Raw genomic sequence first — 17,241 nt, 5'->3', positions numbered from 1 at the left:
TTCGGAAGCGTCAGTCTACCTGGATGCTGCTGCACCCGAAGAATCTACACGGCCTGAGGATAATGTCATTGAAAGTGGGCCACCAGTCAGAGAACCGACAAAGTCCGACCTTCATCTGGCTAAGAAGCTGCTGAATGCAAATAAATCAAGATATGAAAAGACTTCTTGCAGCTCATATTGATACGATAAAAAGCCAAGGGTTCAATGCGAACACGGTCACTCTTGTTTTTCCATTTCTTGTGACACCATTCAAGGGTGACGTGCGTTTCATTGTGGCATTGGTGAATGCTCAAGAGCAAGGAGGCATCAAACTTAAATTTTAATGAACTCTGATACATCCCCTATGTTGTTCTTGCTAATGGAATATGTTTAATTCGATTTCTTTCATGAGTTTATACCGTTTATATTGTCTTTTTGTAATGAAATATGTTTAATTCGATTTCTTTGATGCATTTATACCGTTTATTGTCTGTTAGTAAAGGAATGTTTGTAATGCGATTTCTATGATGATACGATGTATAACGTTTATTGCATCTAGTTTTAAAGGAAAACTCTTTCATTGATCTGTGATATCTACAGTCATGTAAAGGATTTATTTTGAATAAAGTATTTTAAAATGCATATGTGTCTTGTCATTAATCTCCTTTCCCCACAGGTGGCAATAAAGTCCTAGGGTGAGAAGTTGAGTTCGAATTTGTCCGCACCACTTGTTTGGACCGCGCCCCATAGCTTGGTTGGCTATGGGGTATGCATCTGAACATAGGCTGTGGTCGGGCTTTTTCTGGATGAACAAGACACTCCCCTAGGCATCATGGCTCATGGCTTATGCCAATTTTTGTGTGTGGACTACTCAACAGTTTGACTGGCACATTATACGACTTGCCGAATTGGTTCCGCCAAAACCAAACCCGTTTAATGGCTCTGCGAGTGCTTGGCGGCTATTTCGCTCAAAGAGCCTTGGTTGTAACTGGTCTTTTACACAAGTTGAATATGAAATTCACTTGTGGTGATGGTGACAAGTGATTGGGTGTTGTGCATATCCCATTCACCATGCATCCCAGAGTCCCTAGAGGTATCAGAAAACTTTTGTGTGCGTGGAGAGGTGTCATGCTTATCCCCTCCACCGCACACTAGAGTCCATCAGCTGTCGTGCATAAGCTGTTGGGCTCTCAGGCTGGGAATCTCTAAGTAACTTAGGGTCATTTGTCCCTTGATGTACCAGCACCAGGTTCAAAACCTGTCATGACAGGTCCAAAGCTGTCATGACAGGTCGAAATTTATACTCAAAGTGCACCTTACGGTCTTTTCGGGGGAATCTCAAAAGTTGAGTGGCGCGTCGATGTCGTCTCCCAGCCGACATCGATGTCACATAGGTTCATTTGTCCCTTGATGTCCCAGCACCAGGTTCAAAACCTGTCATGACAGGTCCAAAGCTGTCATGACAGGTCGAAAAGCTGTGATCAAATTTATGGTTCTCTGGTTCCCATATGAGTCCTCCGTTCCCTGATAAAACGAACCTTTTCCCCTCAAGTGTTCACATGAGGTTCGAAACCTGTCATGACAGGCAAAAGCTGTCATTTACAGGTCTTACAGGTAATGAATCTTGATCAATAAATAAGTCAGTTTTAAAGATAGAAGCATGATTTTGGTCTCAAAAGATGCGTCTCAATCTCCCATTTCGTTAAATGGCAACGGGATTTGTCTAGGTGCAATAACAAAAAAGTTATTCAAGATAATGTCATTTATGTTAATAACTTTGCAACTATTCAACATTTCTGCACCAAAATTTGACCAACTATTCTTTAAATGCTAATAAATCGAATGATGTGCTTTGAAATTGCAATTTCTGATAAAATCACGAAAAACGACTTTTAAAGTCATACAATATTGCAAAAGTCGAAGCACGTTCCCAGATTCTCAAATAATTACTCTGACGCATCTTTCTATAAGAAACTGATCAATCTGCATCTAAATGTGAATTAGCTATTCGTCCAAGTTCGAAACCTGTCATGACAGGTTTAAAGCTGTCATGACAGGTTTCGACCCTGGTGCTGGTACGAGAAGGGTACAAAGCCCACCAAGTGCGTTTGTTGGGAAAACATGAATCTGGATTAATAACTCTTGTTCTTTCAAGACAATTCATTTCAAACGTTAATATGTTATTGCCCTCGTTATTCCGGTCATTTTGATATCTGACTCGTTACGGTGCAACAATAATTACGGTTTGGGCACACTTTTCTACCGAAGCTGAGGGTCTAGTAACTTCATATACAAGTTTACCTCATTTTTTGGAGAAACTTTTCAACTCTCCAAATTTTTTTGCTCAATATCACCCCAATTTCACTTTTACATTAAAAAACATCAAAATGCTTCAAATTAAACCCATTTCAAGGGGGATTCATGCTCAATATCACCCCATATTAGGCAAAAACTATTTTTGCTCAATATCAAGCCAATTTCACTTCAACATTAAAAAACATCAAAAGGCTTCAAATTAAACCATTTCAAGGGTGATTCATGCCCAATATCACCCCATATTATGCAAAAAATATTTTTGCTCAATATCAAGCCAAAATGCTTCAAATTTAAACCATTTCATGGGGGATTCATGCCCAATATCACCCAATATATTGGGTCAAGTCTGGTGAGGAAACATTCATTTACTATGCTCTGAAAGTAGATGAACTATATCTAGCTTGGACCTAACCTGCGAGGACTCTCGATCTGGTCTGATATAATAAGAAAAATGCCTCACAATTCACCGAATAGTCACAAGGAAGCTCTTTTTAAAGTCTACGGATACTGCTACCACTTTTTTAGGCTGTCTTGCAACGGCTCAATCTCATAATATAAAGTCAACATAAAATATATATCTTCCATTTAAATATCCATGCAAATGCTATTTATCAGCCTTTGGAGACAATCAATGATCGCCACGAGTCGATACCTGACTTGTTTCAATGATAGAAATCCTTAGATACACTTTATTCAAATAGCTTCCCATCAAATATGCACCCGGACCGCGAGGGTCATGGTTCTGGGGAACCAATGGTCATTTCCTGTAGTAATGAATTCCCTTCAAGTTGCACCACCTGTCATGACAGGTCAAATAATATTCCCACTCTTAGGTTCGAAACCTGTCATGACAGGTCAAAATAGATGAAGGAAATCGCCAGGTTTCTTACAGGTGCATCAGGTTGGGTTCCTGTCAACTTACAGAGGACTTCTGCCCGCCGTTTGAAAGAGCTTTTCAAGCCAAACAACATGGTGGAAACCGTTTCCTTTATTTCTTTCACAATAAAATTTTATTTAAGTTCAAAGTCAGAGGGTCGTTTTTTTCGGGGAATTTCCATAGGTTCCCCATGTATACTCATCACTAAAACACTGCCAGGTTATGAACCTTACGGGCCTGTAAGAACGTGACAGTAGAGGGAAAGGAATCTACGTCAAACAGAGCTAATGTAGGAGTCAAAGCTGAAGTCACGCATTGCTTGACTTCATAGCCTCTGTCAAACCAGAATAGTTTACTAAGGAGGATGAGGTCGCAGTGCAGATAGACTTTCAAGACCTAGCGTGGGACGCCGAACGCCATTCTGAGCTAGGATTCGAACAGCATTCTTTCAAAACGCATTGTGTACTAAGTACGATTGATCTATTCTTGTTTTTGCATCTATGCTCAACTTATATCCTCAACTTCTCCGCTCTCGACGTCTTCCTGTCAAAGCGTTCTGCAACCTAAATGTTATAATCGTCGCCGTGTGACCAAGTCCGCGCGACAAAACAGAGCGCAACTAACATCCCGAGCTATTCACGTGCGGGCTAGTTGTCCTGTATGCAATGAATTTTTTAGAAAGCACTGCGTAACAATGACATTAAAAATTATTTTATTAGTACCCCTGTACTGGTAATAAGTCATTAGAGGAGTAGACTAATTACGTAACCAGGGGTGGTGGTTAGTGCAGAGAGATAGAGGTTACATCTACATCTTCACCGCACGAGATCTAGCTGCCAACTGAGCTGTCTGAGCAGTGAGCTCTAGGCCTCTAGCGCTCTACAGGTCGTCTCTAGTATATATATAGATAGAGAAGCAGCAGTGGAGACTTTACTCGTCCGATGCGGCCATACTCCTGTACAGTCTACGAAAAAAGTTCAGCAGATAGTCAAATACAAACGAATTTTGATTTTTGATTTGAAACGAATTTGGTTTTTGATTTTTTTTTAATTCACGTAACATGTGGGACACGCTCATGTGGGACAGTGTCCCACATGAGCGGCTGTTGCGGAAATTGCAGTCTTTGGGAATTGACAGCAATGTACTCAAATGGATCAGAGATTTTCTTGTAGGGAGACGCCAACGTGTCAGTATTAATGGGTCCGTATCAGACTCCAGTTCCGCCTCGGCTTTCGCAGTGGGCTCAAGTGCGTCGCTCTCTCTTGCTCGTCTCTTAGTCGCCGTAGAAAGCACAACTGTGGAGCTCTTGTTTGCTTTAACCATGTACACGCCTTATATTTGACATCTCCCAACGTCGCACTGGCGCCGGTGGACTGTACCGTCTCGTGTATAGCGTCTCAGCCGGCAAAACTGTAGTCGACTCAACTAATCGACGCGGTAGGACTAATTTCGGTCCCGCCTTAGTCCTGCTAGGGACAACAATATACCCTGACTCTCGGTTACAAATCTATCAGGTGGTCATAGAAACCGACCACCTGACACATGGTTGAATTACTAGTTCAACCATTAGTAGCAGTAGGTCGCGTCTCATGATCGATCAGCACAGATGCAGTTAACCTTGTCGAGTAACTCACCAAATCTGTCTTTCGTTTGTTGACACTCAGCCGCTCAGAGTTCTTGGGAAACCTGGGCCATCTCTTCAATATAATTGGCTGTTCATCAAAATTGTACAATAGGTACAAAACACGATCGGCTTCGTGCTTCGGTGGGGGTTCGTTACACTAGCGTGTCTATCAGCATGTTCAATGCTGCCTGGAGCCCCATTCTACTCGTTTACACCGTAACTTGGTCACTTTATATGGCCTTGTACAACGCCCCAAAATTTAAAATTGCCCCTGAAATGTCCAGGCGGCTGAAAACTAGATTTGCATATGAACGGCAGGTTAATCATTGCGTTAACAACCGGAAATCGCGTTCTAAATCGCAGCCATTGACTGAATCGGCCACTCTTCCCATAAACTGCCGAAAGTTGCCTTGCCAGTACAACTACAATGGGTTTTTGAGAGTATAACCCGTAGAATATTATATGTTCTATAACTTAGATGAAATTTTATACTTCAGTTTATCTTGTCTGGCGCTTCTACTAGAAAGTAAAGAGAACGACTTCTAGAGCCTTGTGTCCGATCAGCGAACTGCAAATTTAGCCAAAACCTGCGTCATAATGTAATGTATTTTCTCAATTCATTACCCATTAGTCAGTTTGAAGTCACGGTAGGGGGATGAGCTGGTCTGAATCGGCGAGCTGGCGACTCTGACGAGACACAGCAGCTCCAAATTTATGCTTCGGCCTTCACCAGCCGCGCCTGGTTCTGGCTTCTGCATGGTTGCCAGAGAAGTCAACCATCAGCAGCTTAGCGCTCACTACGTTGTCGCTGCATATACAACAGCCACTTAAGCATGCATTCAAAATCTGCTGCTAATTATAATGTATTATTACTGCCTAGGATTATATTATATCAAACCCTGTAATCAAATGTCATCCAGAAAATTTTAATTTTCAGAAAAGGCTAAAAAGTTTAAAAAATTTCAAATTTTTTTCTTTTATTATGAACGCCTCGAATGTGTTTTGATAAATTGTTTTAATTTTGTAGAATGAGAATGAGAGAATAATTTAGCAGTTCAATGTAGTTGGTGGACAGATTTTCAATTAGGACAGATGCTGGATGCTGGAGAGGACAAATGCTGTAATAACTGTAATAACTCCTTAAATTACATACTTCTAATGGCGGTCGATGGCGTGGAAGATTACGAACTTCATGTTCAATGCTAAGTTTCTGCTGACACAATAAAGTAATCCGTTCACGCGTCACAATAAACTTCTCTCAGCCTTTTGTAGGTCTCTCTATTTAATTGAAGTTTGCATCCAAAACGTTTTGTTAACTGTATGAATTCAAGTCATAAATTGTGTAATTCACTTCTAGGGGGCTAATCAATCAAACAATGTGGGTTTAAGCTTACACCATCGTGTAGAACTGTAGATCTTTTTCTTGCCATCATTTTTATCTATGGTTTGTCGTGTTAGAATAAATTTTTATTGTGAAAATAGACATTGAATGATGCTCTTCTCATTGGAGAGCCAATTTCAAGCTTGATTTCGCAGTTTTTCACTTCTAGCGGGAAGCCCTTTGAAGAGTCGAAGATATCGCTTGCTCCATCGTGAAAATCTTTTTCTGGCGAACATTTCGGTATATGACAGAATAGAATAGAAGTGTCGGCACTGAAGAAATAGGCCCATGGCCTGTTGCCGATTCATGAATTTTTCGTGACTTGATTCACAATGGATCCGGCCTTTGGAACCCGATCTTTCCATAACTGACGATTGATTGAGATAGCTGCTGGACTTACTGCCTGGGGCCGTATTATCAAAACTTCGTAACTTTTTGTACTTCCGACAAAAAGTTACCTGTTACGTAAGTACACCCTAATTTTGGCATTATCAAAACATTCGTACGTAAGACTTAGCTAAAAGCGTACTATCAAAACCATCTGGCCAACTGACCAATCAGAGGCTTTGGATTTGTTTACATTCTGTGAACTTCGATGGCGGGAATCGATGCCTTCGATGGTATCGACTATCGAATGTTGTCTGTCGGTATTGCTTCTTGTTGGCCCAGAAAAAGCCATTCTAAAATAGTTGTGAACTATTTTTAATAAACAGCGTGAGTTGAAGAAGAAATCTGTGTACGGAGCTAAAAATTATGGTTGGCAGAGATACAAAGTACCGATTAGAAGAAATGAATGAATTGAATTTTTGAAAATGAATAAAGAAATTTGTGAACATTTTTGAAAAAATTAACTGAATTTTTTCCAATATCACTGTTTAGCACTATCACATATTTTGATCGTGCAAATGTTGCACGATCAAGTAGTGGAGCCATCACAAGTAGAGCCATCATTCTATGCGTGTAGAATCCGCGCTGTCGGATTATTGACAAAATTCTATCACAAGTCAAGGTGTTGCTACTTGCTAGTAAATCAATAGTTTCCTATCGCTTTAAGAGAAACTCTAAACTTGTGCGGAACTCCACTTACGACATCTCTGAGCAGGCGTACAGTTACGTTACGTATCTTCCCGCGCAAATGTTTTGATAATACCTCTAGAGTTACGTCATCAAGTCAGCACTTACGCCACTCGTTAGTCAATTTTGCGTACTTACGAAGTTTTGATAATACGGCCCCTGGTCCGTAATTTGCTAGACATTTTAAGACTGAACATATATGCTATAATGCTCCTGCATAGCTTCGTCTATACTCTATAGTCTGTTCTTGAAGGCGTTCATACTCGGAGCGTCAACGATGCTAATCAGGGAGGATGTTCCAAATGTCGGCGACTCGAAGCGAGAAGAAATGTTGTCGCATGGATGTGTTACAACGCATTTTTTTTAGTTTATAGCCGTGGCACCTGGTGTTGGTTCTTGTTTCAAATTCTAGTAATCCTTCTGGGACCTTGTATAAGCCATGAGTATACTTGTATGCTTCAATGAGTTCCCCACGCGGAAGTCGATAACTGAGGCTTGGAAGCTTCATAATCTTTAATCTTTCCTCATAGGACTTGCCTGTCAAGCCCGGAATTATCCTTGTTGCAAGTCTTTGAACACTCTCTATAAATTTTTGTCCTTTTCAAGTTTCGGTGACCACACGACGTTTCCAAACTCTAGGTTCGGGCGCACGACAGCAACAAACTACTTCTTCATCGCTTCTGCATCTAGGAACTCGAGAGAGCGTCTGTTCAGTCCAAGTCGTTCATTGGCTATATTAACTTTACCTTCAATATGCTTTGAAAATTTAAACTAATTGTTGATATTAACTCCTAAATATTTTCCCATTGTCGACTTCGACATCATCACTCTGTCGCTGCAACCGTGTCTTCTCATACTGTAATCTTGCTGTTCATTATTCTTACCACGGTGGATTACTTTTCATTTGTCAGCGTTAAAACGCAGCTGCCACTTATCAGCCCAGTCAACCAGCCTGTCAAGATCACCTTGTAACTGTACTTTTTGCGACGTATTCTTCACTGTATTATAAATTTTTGTGTCGTCAGCATATATCGAGCACACGCTAGACACAGCTTCTGGCAGATCGTTTATAAACGCAACGAATAGGAATAGCCTCGAGAACGCTTCCTTGTGGCACGCCGCTGCGCAATGAAGCCCAGTCTGATTATCACCGTATTTGGCGTAATGTTACAATGTTCTAAAAGGCGAAACTCAATTCCTTCCAGCAATAACCACATATCAATTGAAAAGCCTTAGTTTTAAGATTGAGAGAACAGGCAGGGTGCCAATAGTGAGCCCAAATTGGGAGATAATCACGGAGTGAAGCGGGAAGATCCACGCCATTCGAAGAAACGTAGATACGGGATGATACGAACGCGCACGTGTACTACTGTACATTGTGCGTTACCGTCACCATACACTTAACCTACACGTTTAAGATCAAAGAAATCTGGATTATTTGTGCGAAAAATTCTAAGATTTTATCGTGAGTCTATGAGCTATTTTATGAAAAAAAAAAAAAATTCGACACCAGACGTGCACTATTTGCTACGACGTTCTATGCCAGGACTAGATAAATCGTGGTATAACATCGCAATATCTTGTTACTAATTTTTCTATTCAATGTTTGGCCCACTGATAGTTTTTCGTCATTTTGCTAATAACGAAGGGCTTGCGTGATTCTGTCGTTTAACAAGATTAACAAAGTAAACGCATTTACAACGTTTAACAAAGCCATTCGGGTAAATTGTTCAAAATGTACCTAATTTGATTTCGGTCGTGGATATGACCTGAAAGCGCATTTTCGTTACTTTTTCGTCTCTTCTAACCTTTTTTGTGACGAATGAAATAAAATTTGATGGAATGTAAAATAGAAATATAGCTTTTGACATCGCCAGCAAAATTTCAGACGTTTCTTTGACATCAAAGAAGGTTCCATGAGCTTAGGTGACTTTAATGGGTGACGGGGTTGGGCTTCATAAAGAATCCAGCGTCTGGCCAAATTCTCTGGGAATGAACCGACGCGGCGCTGACGGTGATGCTGTTGGCCACGATGAGTCGATGACCACCTACCGCGTGGCCGGCGGGACCTTTCACGGGAGGGACTGTAGAGTCATGGCGGTCACGGATTGAGTCCCTCCTCACTTTAAAAAATTTTCTTCGTCTTCTGTCTACCTGAGAATGTTTTCATACGGATAACTGTTTTAATTATTAGCTTCATGTTTTTCATTTAAATCAAGTCTCCCAGATATTCGGGATATTAAATAGTGTCGTTCATACTATTGAGTAGGCGATCAATTTGAAAGGATCAAAGTGTATCAATATTTTTAAATATTTCTGCATTATTTGTTCAATATTTTTATTTTCTATATACTAAATAAATCACAGATCTTTAGTTTTTTGCCATCAAAATTACTATTTTGAAATTTGAAATTAATTCGTTCGTTATCTCGGCTTCAAGTTTTTTCATATTCCAAAAATGTGATATATTATATCCGAGTTCAAAATTTGTCATCGTTTCGTATTCCTTTTCGCAGGCCAGTTCGCACGCGAGTTCGCTGAAGTGTCGAATCGGTCTTTTGTCAAGCGTTATCATGATGTTCGTATTGACTCGCATGGTCTAATTTGTCTCATGGCTTATACAAGGTGACAGAAGGATTACTAGAATTTGGAACAAGAACCAACACCAGGGACCACGGCTATAAATTAAAAAAACTGCGTTGTAACACATCCATGCAACAAAATTTCTTCTCGCTTCGAGTCACCGACATGTGGAAGCCTCCCTGATAGCATCGTTGACGCTCCGAGTATGAACGCCTTCAAAAACAGACTTGACGAAGCTATGCAGAAGCACATGTTCAGTCTTGAAATGCCTAGAAAATTACGGACCTAGGTAATAAGTCCAGCAGCTATGTCAATCAATCGTCAGTTATGGAAAGATCGGGTTCCAAAGGCCGGATCCCTTGTGAATCAAGTCACGAAATGTATAAGTATTAAAATTACTAGATTAATTAAATCGCAAGTTTATCAGGAATTTAAAAGCAAAGAAAACAGTCAGAATATCAATAATTCAAGAATGAAAACGTTTCGGAGTCCAGCTCCATCGTCAGTTCAAAACCTATAAGAAAAGCAGAATCAATTAGAACACTAAATTCACATCGAAGATGAAAACGTAAATCGACAATAAAAAACAGATACGCAAGAGGTGACAGGCCTATCCATTTACAATTTCAAGGGGATAGGAGCTGATGGCTGCATTTAAAATAGGCTTCTATTTAAAAATATACAGGGATTCTAAAATCCGTAGGTCAGCAACACCGGTCGTGTAAGCTAGAACTCTAAAATTACTATCGGGCACCGGAACATTGCACTGCTCGGCATGGACGCGCACAGCTGAATGAGGAGGATGCGCAAGTAAAGTTCCCGTTCTAAAACTTCTGCCCTTATGCTCCGCCAGTATAAGAATCGGCTTGATGATCGCGGCGTCGGTTTCGTCAACTTCAGGTTCATCTTCTGCAAGAACATTCTCCTTGCCAAGTACAGTTGCCGGATCGAGAAGATCTTGACCAACTGTGGAGTCCACCTTATCGGGAGCGCAGCCGTGCACCACTAATTTTGTGCACCAATAAGCCCTGAATCGAACGCCTTGGATCTCTCCGGACATCCACCAATCAACCATGAACCACTCGGCTTTGTCTTCCTTCGGCCTCGCATAGAACCTGCCGTGCACTACCAGGCCGCGGATCGAATCTGACTTCCGGGCATCGTTAAATTACGTATTTTTACGTTCACCGCATCTGAGGTTAGGTTTCAGATAGCATAGTTCGGTTCCAAAATTTATCCTCCTTCGACAAGTGGCCGTTCGACCGTGGGCTGGTTCGACCCACGGCTTAGATACGGACGGCTTGAAGTGTTGAAGGCTACGTTCCGGAAGGCAGGAATCATGATGGTCCATTACATCCAGGGCAGTGGTGGTCTTCGGCAGGCGACCCCACCTTGTCCAGGTATTTTTTCATGTTTTGACGGAATCTTGAATATCTATTTTTTCACAGTTTCTACGGTGTAATCTCTATTGTTAGTTGCATTAGAATGCCCCATGACTAATGGCTTCTCACGCATGGCGGGATCTTCATTCCCTCCCAAATTCTTGGGAGGTGTAGAATTTGCGAAATATTCGCAATGTAAATCTCGGCTGGTCGTCAATTTGGACTCCGTACTTGAACACGACGGCGGTATGGTTCCGATGGTTCCCACCGAGAGGGGTCTTGATGTGGTCATGCTTGAGTTTGCGCTAACAAAGACAGAATATTTTTAAATATTTCTGCATTATTTGTTCAATATTTTTATTTTCTATATACTAAATAAATCACAGATCTTTAGTTTTTTGGGACTGTGAAACTTGGTCCATGGTTAGCATTGGTCTATACTATAATATTTATAATACATTTGCAGAAGGTCACTCAAGCGACCTTCTACCAGAAGATGACACAGCAGTGATCTTCATGTCTTGTGTCGACGAACTTTATACAGCACCAAGCCGTCATCAAAGATGATGGGGCTCTTGAAAGACTGCAACATAAAGGCCTTCATCTCCAGCGATCTTCGCACCGTGGCCATCCCAATGAACGTTATAAGTATACCTCAAACTTTACAGCATGCTGATCGAGTTGGTGCCCACGGCAGAAGGTCGTCTGGCGCTGCCTTGCCTTCGTTGAGGAAGGAGCACACGTTGATCGTTTTGTCGATGTACTCATTGATGAACTCATTATTTCGGAATCGACTCATGGCCTCTGCAGATGTTTGCGTGCAACTGTTGCTCTCGTCAATCGGCTGGAAGTGAGCGAAAGTCCACAGGTCTCTGTTCACTATTAAATTATTTCGATCTAGAATTCCTTAGATATAGGACAATGAATAGTTCCCGAGAATTTCGGCGTCGAGATCGAGATTGTTCACGTAGGGGGAACGCAGCCGTGCACCACAAATTTTGTACACCAATAAGCCCTGAATCGAACGCCTTGGAACTCTCCGGACATCCACCAATCAGTCGTGAATGGAACCTGCTATCCTTAACCGATCCTTGACATCCTTCTGCTTTAAATATTTTGAGCTCTACAACCCCCCAGACACGAGGTCGAATAGCCTAGAGTCGAATGGCCGTCCACCACTGAACGTTGCGTCGAAGCATCATTTCATACCCTGGCCACCGCTTGAACTGGAATTAGCGCGTAACAGCCTGCGACCACTTGGCTTTGCCCTCCTCCGGCCTTGCATAAAACCTGCCGTGCACCACCAGGCCGTCGGTCGAAAGAGCAGTGCGACTGGCTGGGTCAGGTTAGGTTAGGTTGGGTTAGCACGCGGTTGGAGCGTTCGACCCGCTGGCGTTCGACCGATGGCTGGTTCGACGCACGGCCTAGATACGGACGGCTTGGTGGCGGATATCACATTCGCTGCAAGGCTCCGGCGCGCTACGTCTTAGTGGTGCAGAATTTTTTCGCGGTACGGCGGACGATGCTAGGCCATTCGATCGCCGGCTGTTTCTCCTGAGTGTTGATTGGTCTAATTCAATTGATTCGTTCTGTCTGGTGGCTTTCGGCTGCCTATATGATTGTCCAGAAGTGTTGAAGGCTACGTTCCGGAGGGCAGGAGTCACAATAGTCCATTACATCCAGGGCAGTGGTGGTCTTCGGCAGGCGTCCCCACGCTTCAGGATTGAGACATACCACAACGAGAGAAGGGAGACTGCAAAATCCCCCCACTACGTAACAGATCCGCAGTCAGATTTCAATCCCTGCGGGAAGGATCACTTTCCGTGGCAGGGCCAAGGTGTTCAACGCCCTACCAAGGGATCTAAGAGAGGGGGAGTTCACCCTGGAGACCTTCAAGAGACAACTGGACGTGTTCCTGGGCACAATCCCAGATCGACCTCCCCTGCAACACTACCAGCGGCGAGGGGACGCAGTATAGACCCCTACATAGCCCTTGCCCACAATTCAATATCTATTCCATTCCGCTCGTAATCACGCTAGAGGGCATATTAGCCTGTGTGATTAAGTGCCTAAAGCCATAGGTGCCATTTCCTTTCCTGGAAATGAATCAATCAGCCAGATAACATCAAGCCGCCGAAGCAACAGCCGTGGGCAAATAGCCAAACTGTTGCGTGATGTGATCTGTCTGGTGGCGTGCGGCTGATAACGTTACAGTCAAGGTGTGTTGTAGGCTACGTTCTTCAGGGAAGGTATCATGATAGTCCATTCGAAGCACGGCAGAGGTGGTCTCCGACAGGCGTCCCCTTCTTGGATGTGAGCTGAGTTTAGTTAATGCATTATAGGGTAGGCGTTGGCGCTAGGGCTTGTTGGCGTTATAGGGACGGCGGTTTGCGCTTCTGCCCGTGGAGTGTGGCGGGATTACGCCAGTCCTGCAAATAGCAGAGCAGGCTTACGGTGATCCAGCGTGGTCTGCAGCCAGTAAGGCTTACGGCGTGTGTAAGAAGTGATAGTATGGGGTAAAATTCTGTGGAGTAGGACCCGTTGACAATTGACTATTTGATTCAGTATGCTTTGGAGTGAGGTAGGTGTTGCTTAAAGTTGGTGTGGGGAGATGACTCAGTTACCTACTGCTTCTTGGGTGTGAGCTAAGTTTAGTTAATGCATTATAGGGTAGGCGTTGGCGCTAGGGTTTGTTTACGAGCTAAATTTGTGGTGCAGGGCTGCGCTCCCGCGGCGAGAAGCAAGCATCAGCATCGTGCATCAGGTGGCCCAAATGAGGGCGGATGAACGATAATCAGAGGCGGCGATCCATCGTGGCTCGGGACTGCTACGTCCCAAACAACACCAAGGATACCACGTAAGCGGCAAACTTCATCACTTACGACATGTAATTTTTTATTGTAGCTTGTTTCAAGTTTCCTCCCACTAGGGTTCGGAAGGCCTCCAGTGAAGGCTTGAGGATTTTAAGCAAATCCTTCATCTGGGTCGCCTGCCGAAGACCACCACTGCCTTGGATGTAATGGACCATCATGATTCCTGCCTTCCGGAACGTAGCCTTCAACACTTCTGGACAATCATATAGGCAGCCGAAAGCCACCAGACAGAACGAATCAATTGAACCAGACCAATCAGCAGTCAGGAGAAACAGCCGGCGATCAAATGGCCTAGCATCGTCCGCCGTACCGCGAAAAAATTCTGCATCACTCACTCGGACGTAGCGCGCCGGAGCCTTGCAGCGAATGTGATATCCGCCACCAAACCGTTCGTATCTAGGCCGTGCGTCGAACCAGCCCTCGGTCGAACGCCCGCGGGTCGAACGCTCCAGCCGAGTGCTAACCTAACAACCTAACCTGGCCCAGCCAGTCGCACGGCTCTTTCGACTGACGGCCTGGTGGTGCACGGCAGGCTTGATGCAAGGCTGGCATTGGAGGACAAAGCCGAGTGGTCGCAGGCTGCTGCGCGCAAGTTTCAGTTCGAGCGGTGGCCAGGGTATGAAGTGATGCTTCGACGCAACGTTCAGTGGTGGACGGCAATTCGACTCCAGGCTATTCGACCTCGTATCTGGGGGTGTAGAGCTCAAAATATTCAAAGCAGAATGATGTCAAGGGTCGGCTACGGATAGAGGGTCCATTCACGGCTGATTGGTGGATGTCCGGAGAGATCCAGGGCGTTCGATTCAGGGCTTAATGGTGCCCAAAATTGGTGGTGCACGGCTGCGCTCCCCTTCATCTCCATGTCTGGTCGCTCGTTCACGGGCGTTGAGGACACATAGGACGCAACCATAAGAAGGAAATGCTTGAGGTGTGCGGCACGCTAGTTCTCGTAATCTGGCTGCTCCTTGTCACTAGCGAACACTTGTCGCAAGACTTGTGTCGCGCCCGCTTGTGCCTGGTGACATTGGAGAAGACTCTCGTGTCGTCCATGGTCCCCAGTCCTTGTCAGGAGAGATTGCCATAAGAGATGACAAATTTGTTTGCCAACTCGTTGCACGGAGAAATGAATATACGAGTTTTGACGCGCCTGACTTTCATTCTTCACATATTTGTAGAGTGTGTCATCAACATTGACGCAGGAAGCATGATACCACGCCGCGCAGAGCTCACACATAAACCCTTATCCTCCAGGCGCACCTTTTTATTGCACTGAGTGCAGAATGCAGTATTTTCTACAGTTGCAGTGGGATTGCTTTTGTCCCTAGCCGCTTGTTTTTTCCGTGACTTGTCGCCATGCCAGCGCTTGACTACGACCAACTGCGAAGGCGCACTAGTATGAATTCTTCTCCCCTTCCGGCTGCCAAAAGTAGCAATCAAAACTGACGATCAAGTTCGATAAATTGAAAGGCATTTCAAGTCTGAAAATTTATTTCGCCATTGCGTTAAGTAGTCTGTTCATGAACGCGTTCATACTCGGAGCGTCAACGATGTATATCATGTAATCAGGTAGGCTCCACATGCCGGTGACTCGAAGCGAGAAGTGTTGTCGCGTTGATGAGTTGCAGCTCAGATTTTTTGGTTTATAGCCGTTTCCCCTGGTTTTGGTTCTTGTTACAAATTCTAGTAATTCATTCTATTAACTGTACTGTTCATCCACTTGGACTTTTTTTGAGTCCACCGATCTTATTCTTAGGTACAAACGCATCAACTGCCGACATAACTGTGTCTATAAGAAATGGCTATGAATCAGCCACATTCTTGTCCTTAATACAGTCCGAAATATTTACGGCTTCACGGAGTTTAACGTAGTTGCCTTTCGCAAAATTCAAACGTTCACGCTTCCGAGGTATCTTTTCTGTATGGCACTTAATACTGAAAAACAAAGACTGGTGGTGTTTTTTTTTCAACGAAGCTTCGTGACGCTCATCGAACATTGATTCTTCACTAGTAAATACTAGATCTAGAATATTTTGTGTCTGTTTACCCCTATAATGGGTTTGCTTGGTGATGTTCTGGATTAAAAATGAGTCACTCACAAACTCCCAGAACAGGGATGCTGGGCGATGCCCATTTCTTCGAGAGGATTCATTTGCCCAGTCTTTTTCTGTATGGTTAAAGTCACCAACGATCAACGTATGCGACATAATGAAAGTCATGCTCGGTAAAAGGCTGTTTAGTACTTTAGCATTATCAGAGTAACTGTTTGGTTATCTATACACAACGCCTATGAGGAGCCTATACCTACCTTTTTGAGAAAGTTTGTACCACATTGATTTTCTAGCCGATTGGTGCTTTGCAGACAACTTAACATGCTGGGCCCCATAAAAGGTTCTAACCCACAGAGCTGCACCTCTACTGCACTGCTCTTCATTTATTTCAAGTTAAGAAAACGATCAAAACCTGGCAACGTGAAGTTCAACAGCTCCTATATTCCTCCGGCGATTTTTAGGGAGTGTTTCTGTAATACAAATAATATCTTTACACTTGTTTGCGATAACAGTTAAAAGTTAAATTTTTTGTTTAAAATGGAATCCGAGTTGTATAAAAAGATTTTACAACTTTTTGTCCCTTTTCACTTTGATGTATGCGGTTAGTCGGTTACATGTTACATTATTTGCAGGCCTGGATCTATGGATATGACTCCTACTGTTTACATGTCTTCCAGCTCCGCTGACTGACCGTGAGCGGCCGGTATTGTCTTGACATCTTGAGAGTGGTTGACCTGATTTTCAGTGCACCTGCCATTTTTTGCGAAAATCCGCTCGCTCTATAGGGGGTAGAATCCTTCACAAAAACGGACTTGTTTTCAGCAGATTATCCAAGGCTTCTCGCTGCCTTCAGCACGCTCCAAACCTGAGCAGGATCCTTTATAGTCACCAACAGAGGTCTTCAGGTGTTGGCAGCAGCATCCTTCGAGCGTAGCCTCTTGCGCGATGTAATATCAACCGGTGTGTTTGGTGCCTTACTACATCGGTCTGCAATAAATGCAGTATGAGCCATCACTCGGTCCTTCGTATCAGATGCGGTACTTTCGTGAACGCCAAACCCCACAATGTTGGACTTCCTACGTTCTCGTTAAGTAATTCGCGGGA

This window comes from Hyalella azteca, unplaced genomic scaffold, assembly GCF_000764305.2.
Source record: "Hyalella azteca isolate HAZT.00-mixed unplaced genomic scaffold, Hazt_2.0.2 contig16248, whole genome shotgun sequence".
NCBI lineage: Eukaryota > Metazoa > Arthropoda > Malacostraca > Amphipoda > Hyalellidae > Hyalella > Hyalella azteca.
Note: the sequence above shows the minus strand (reverse complement) of the source record.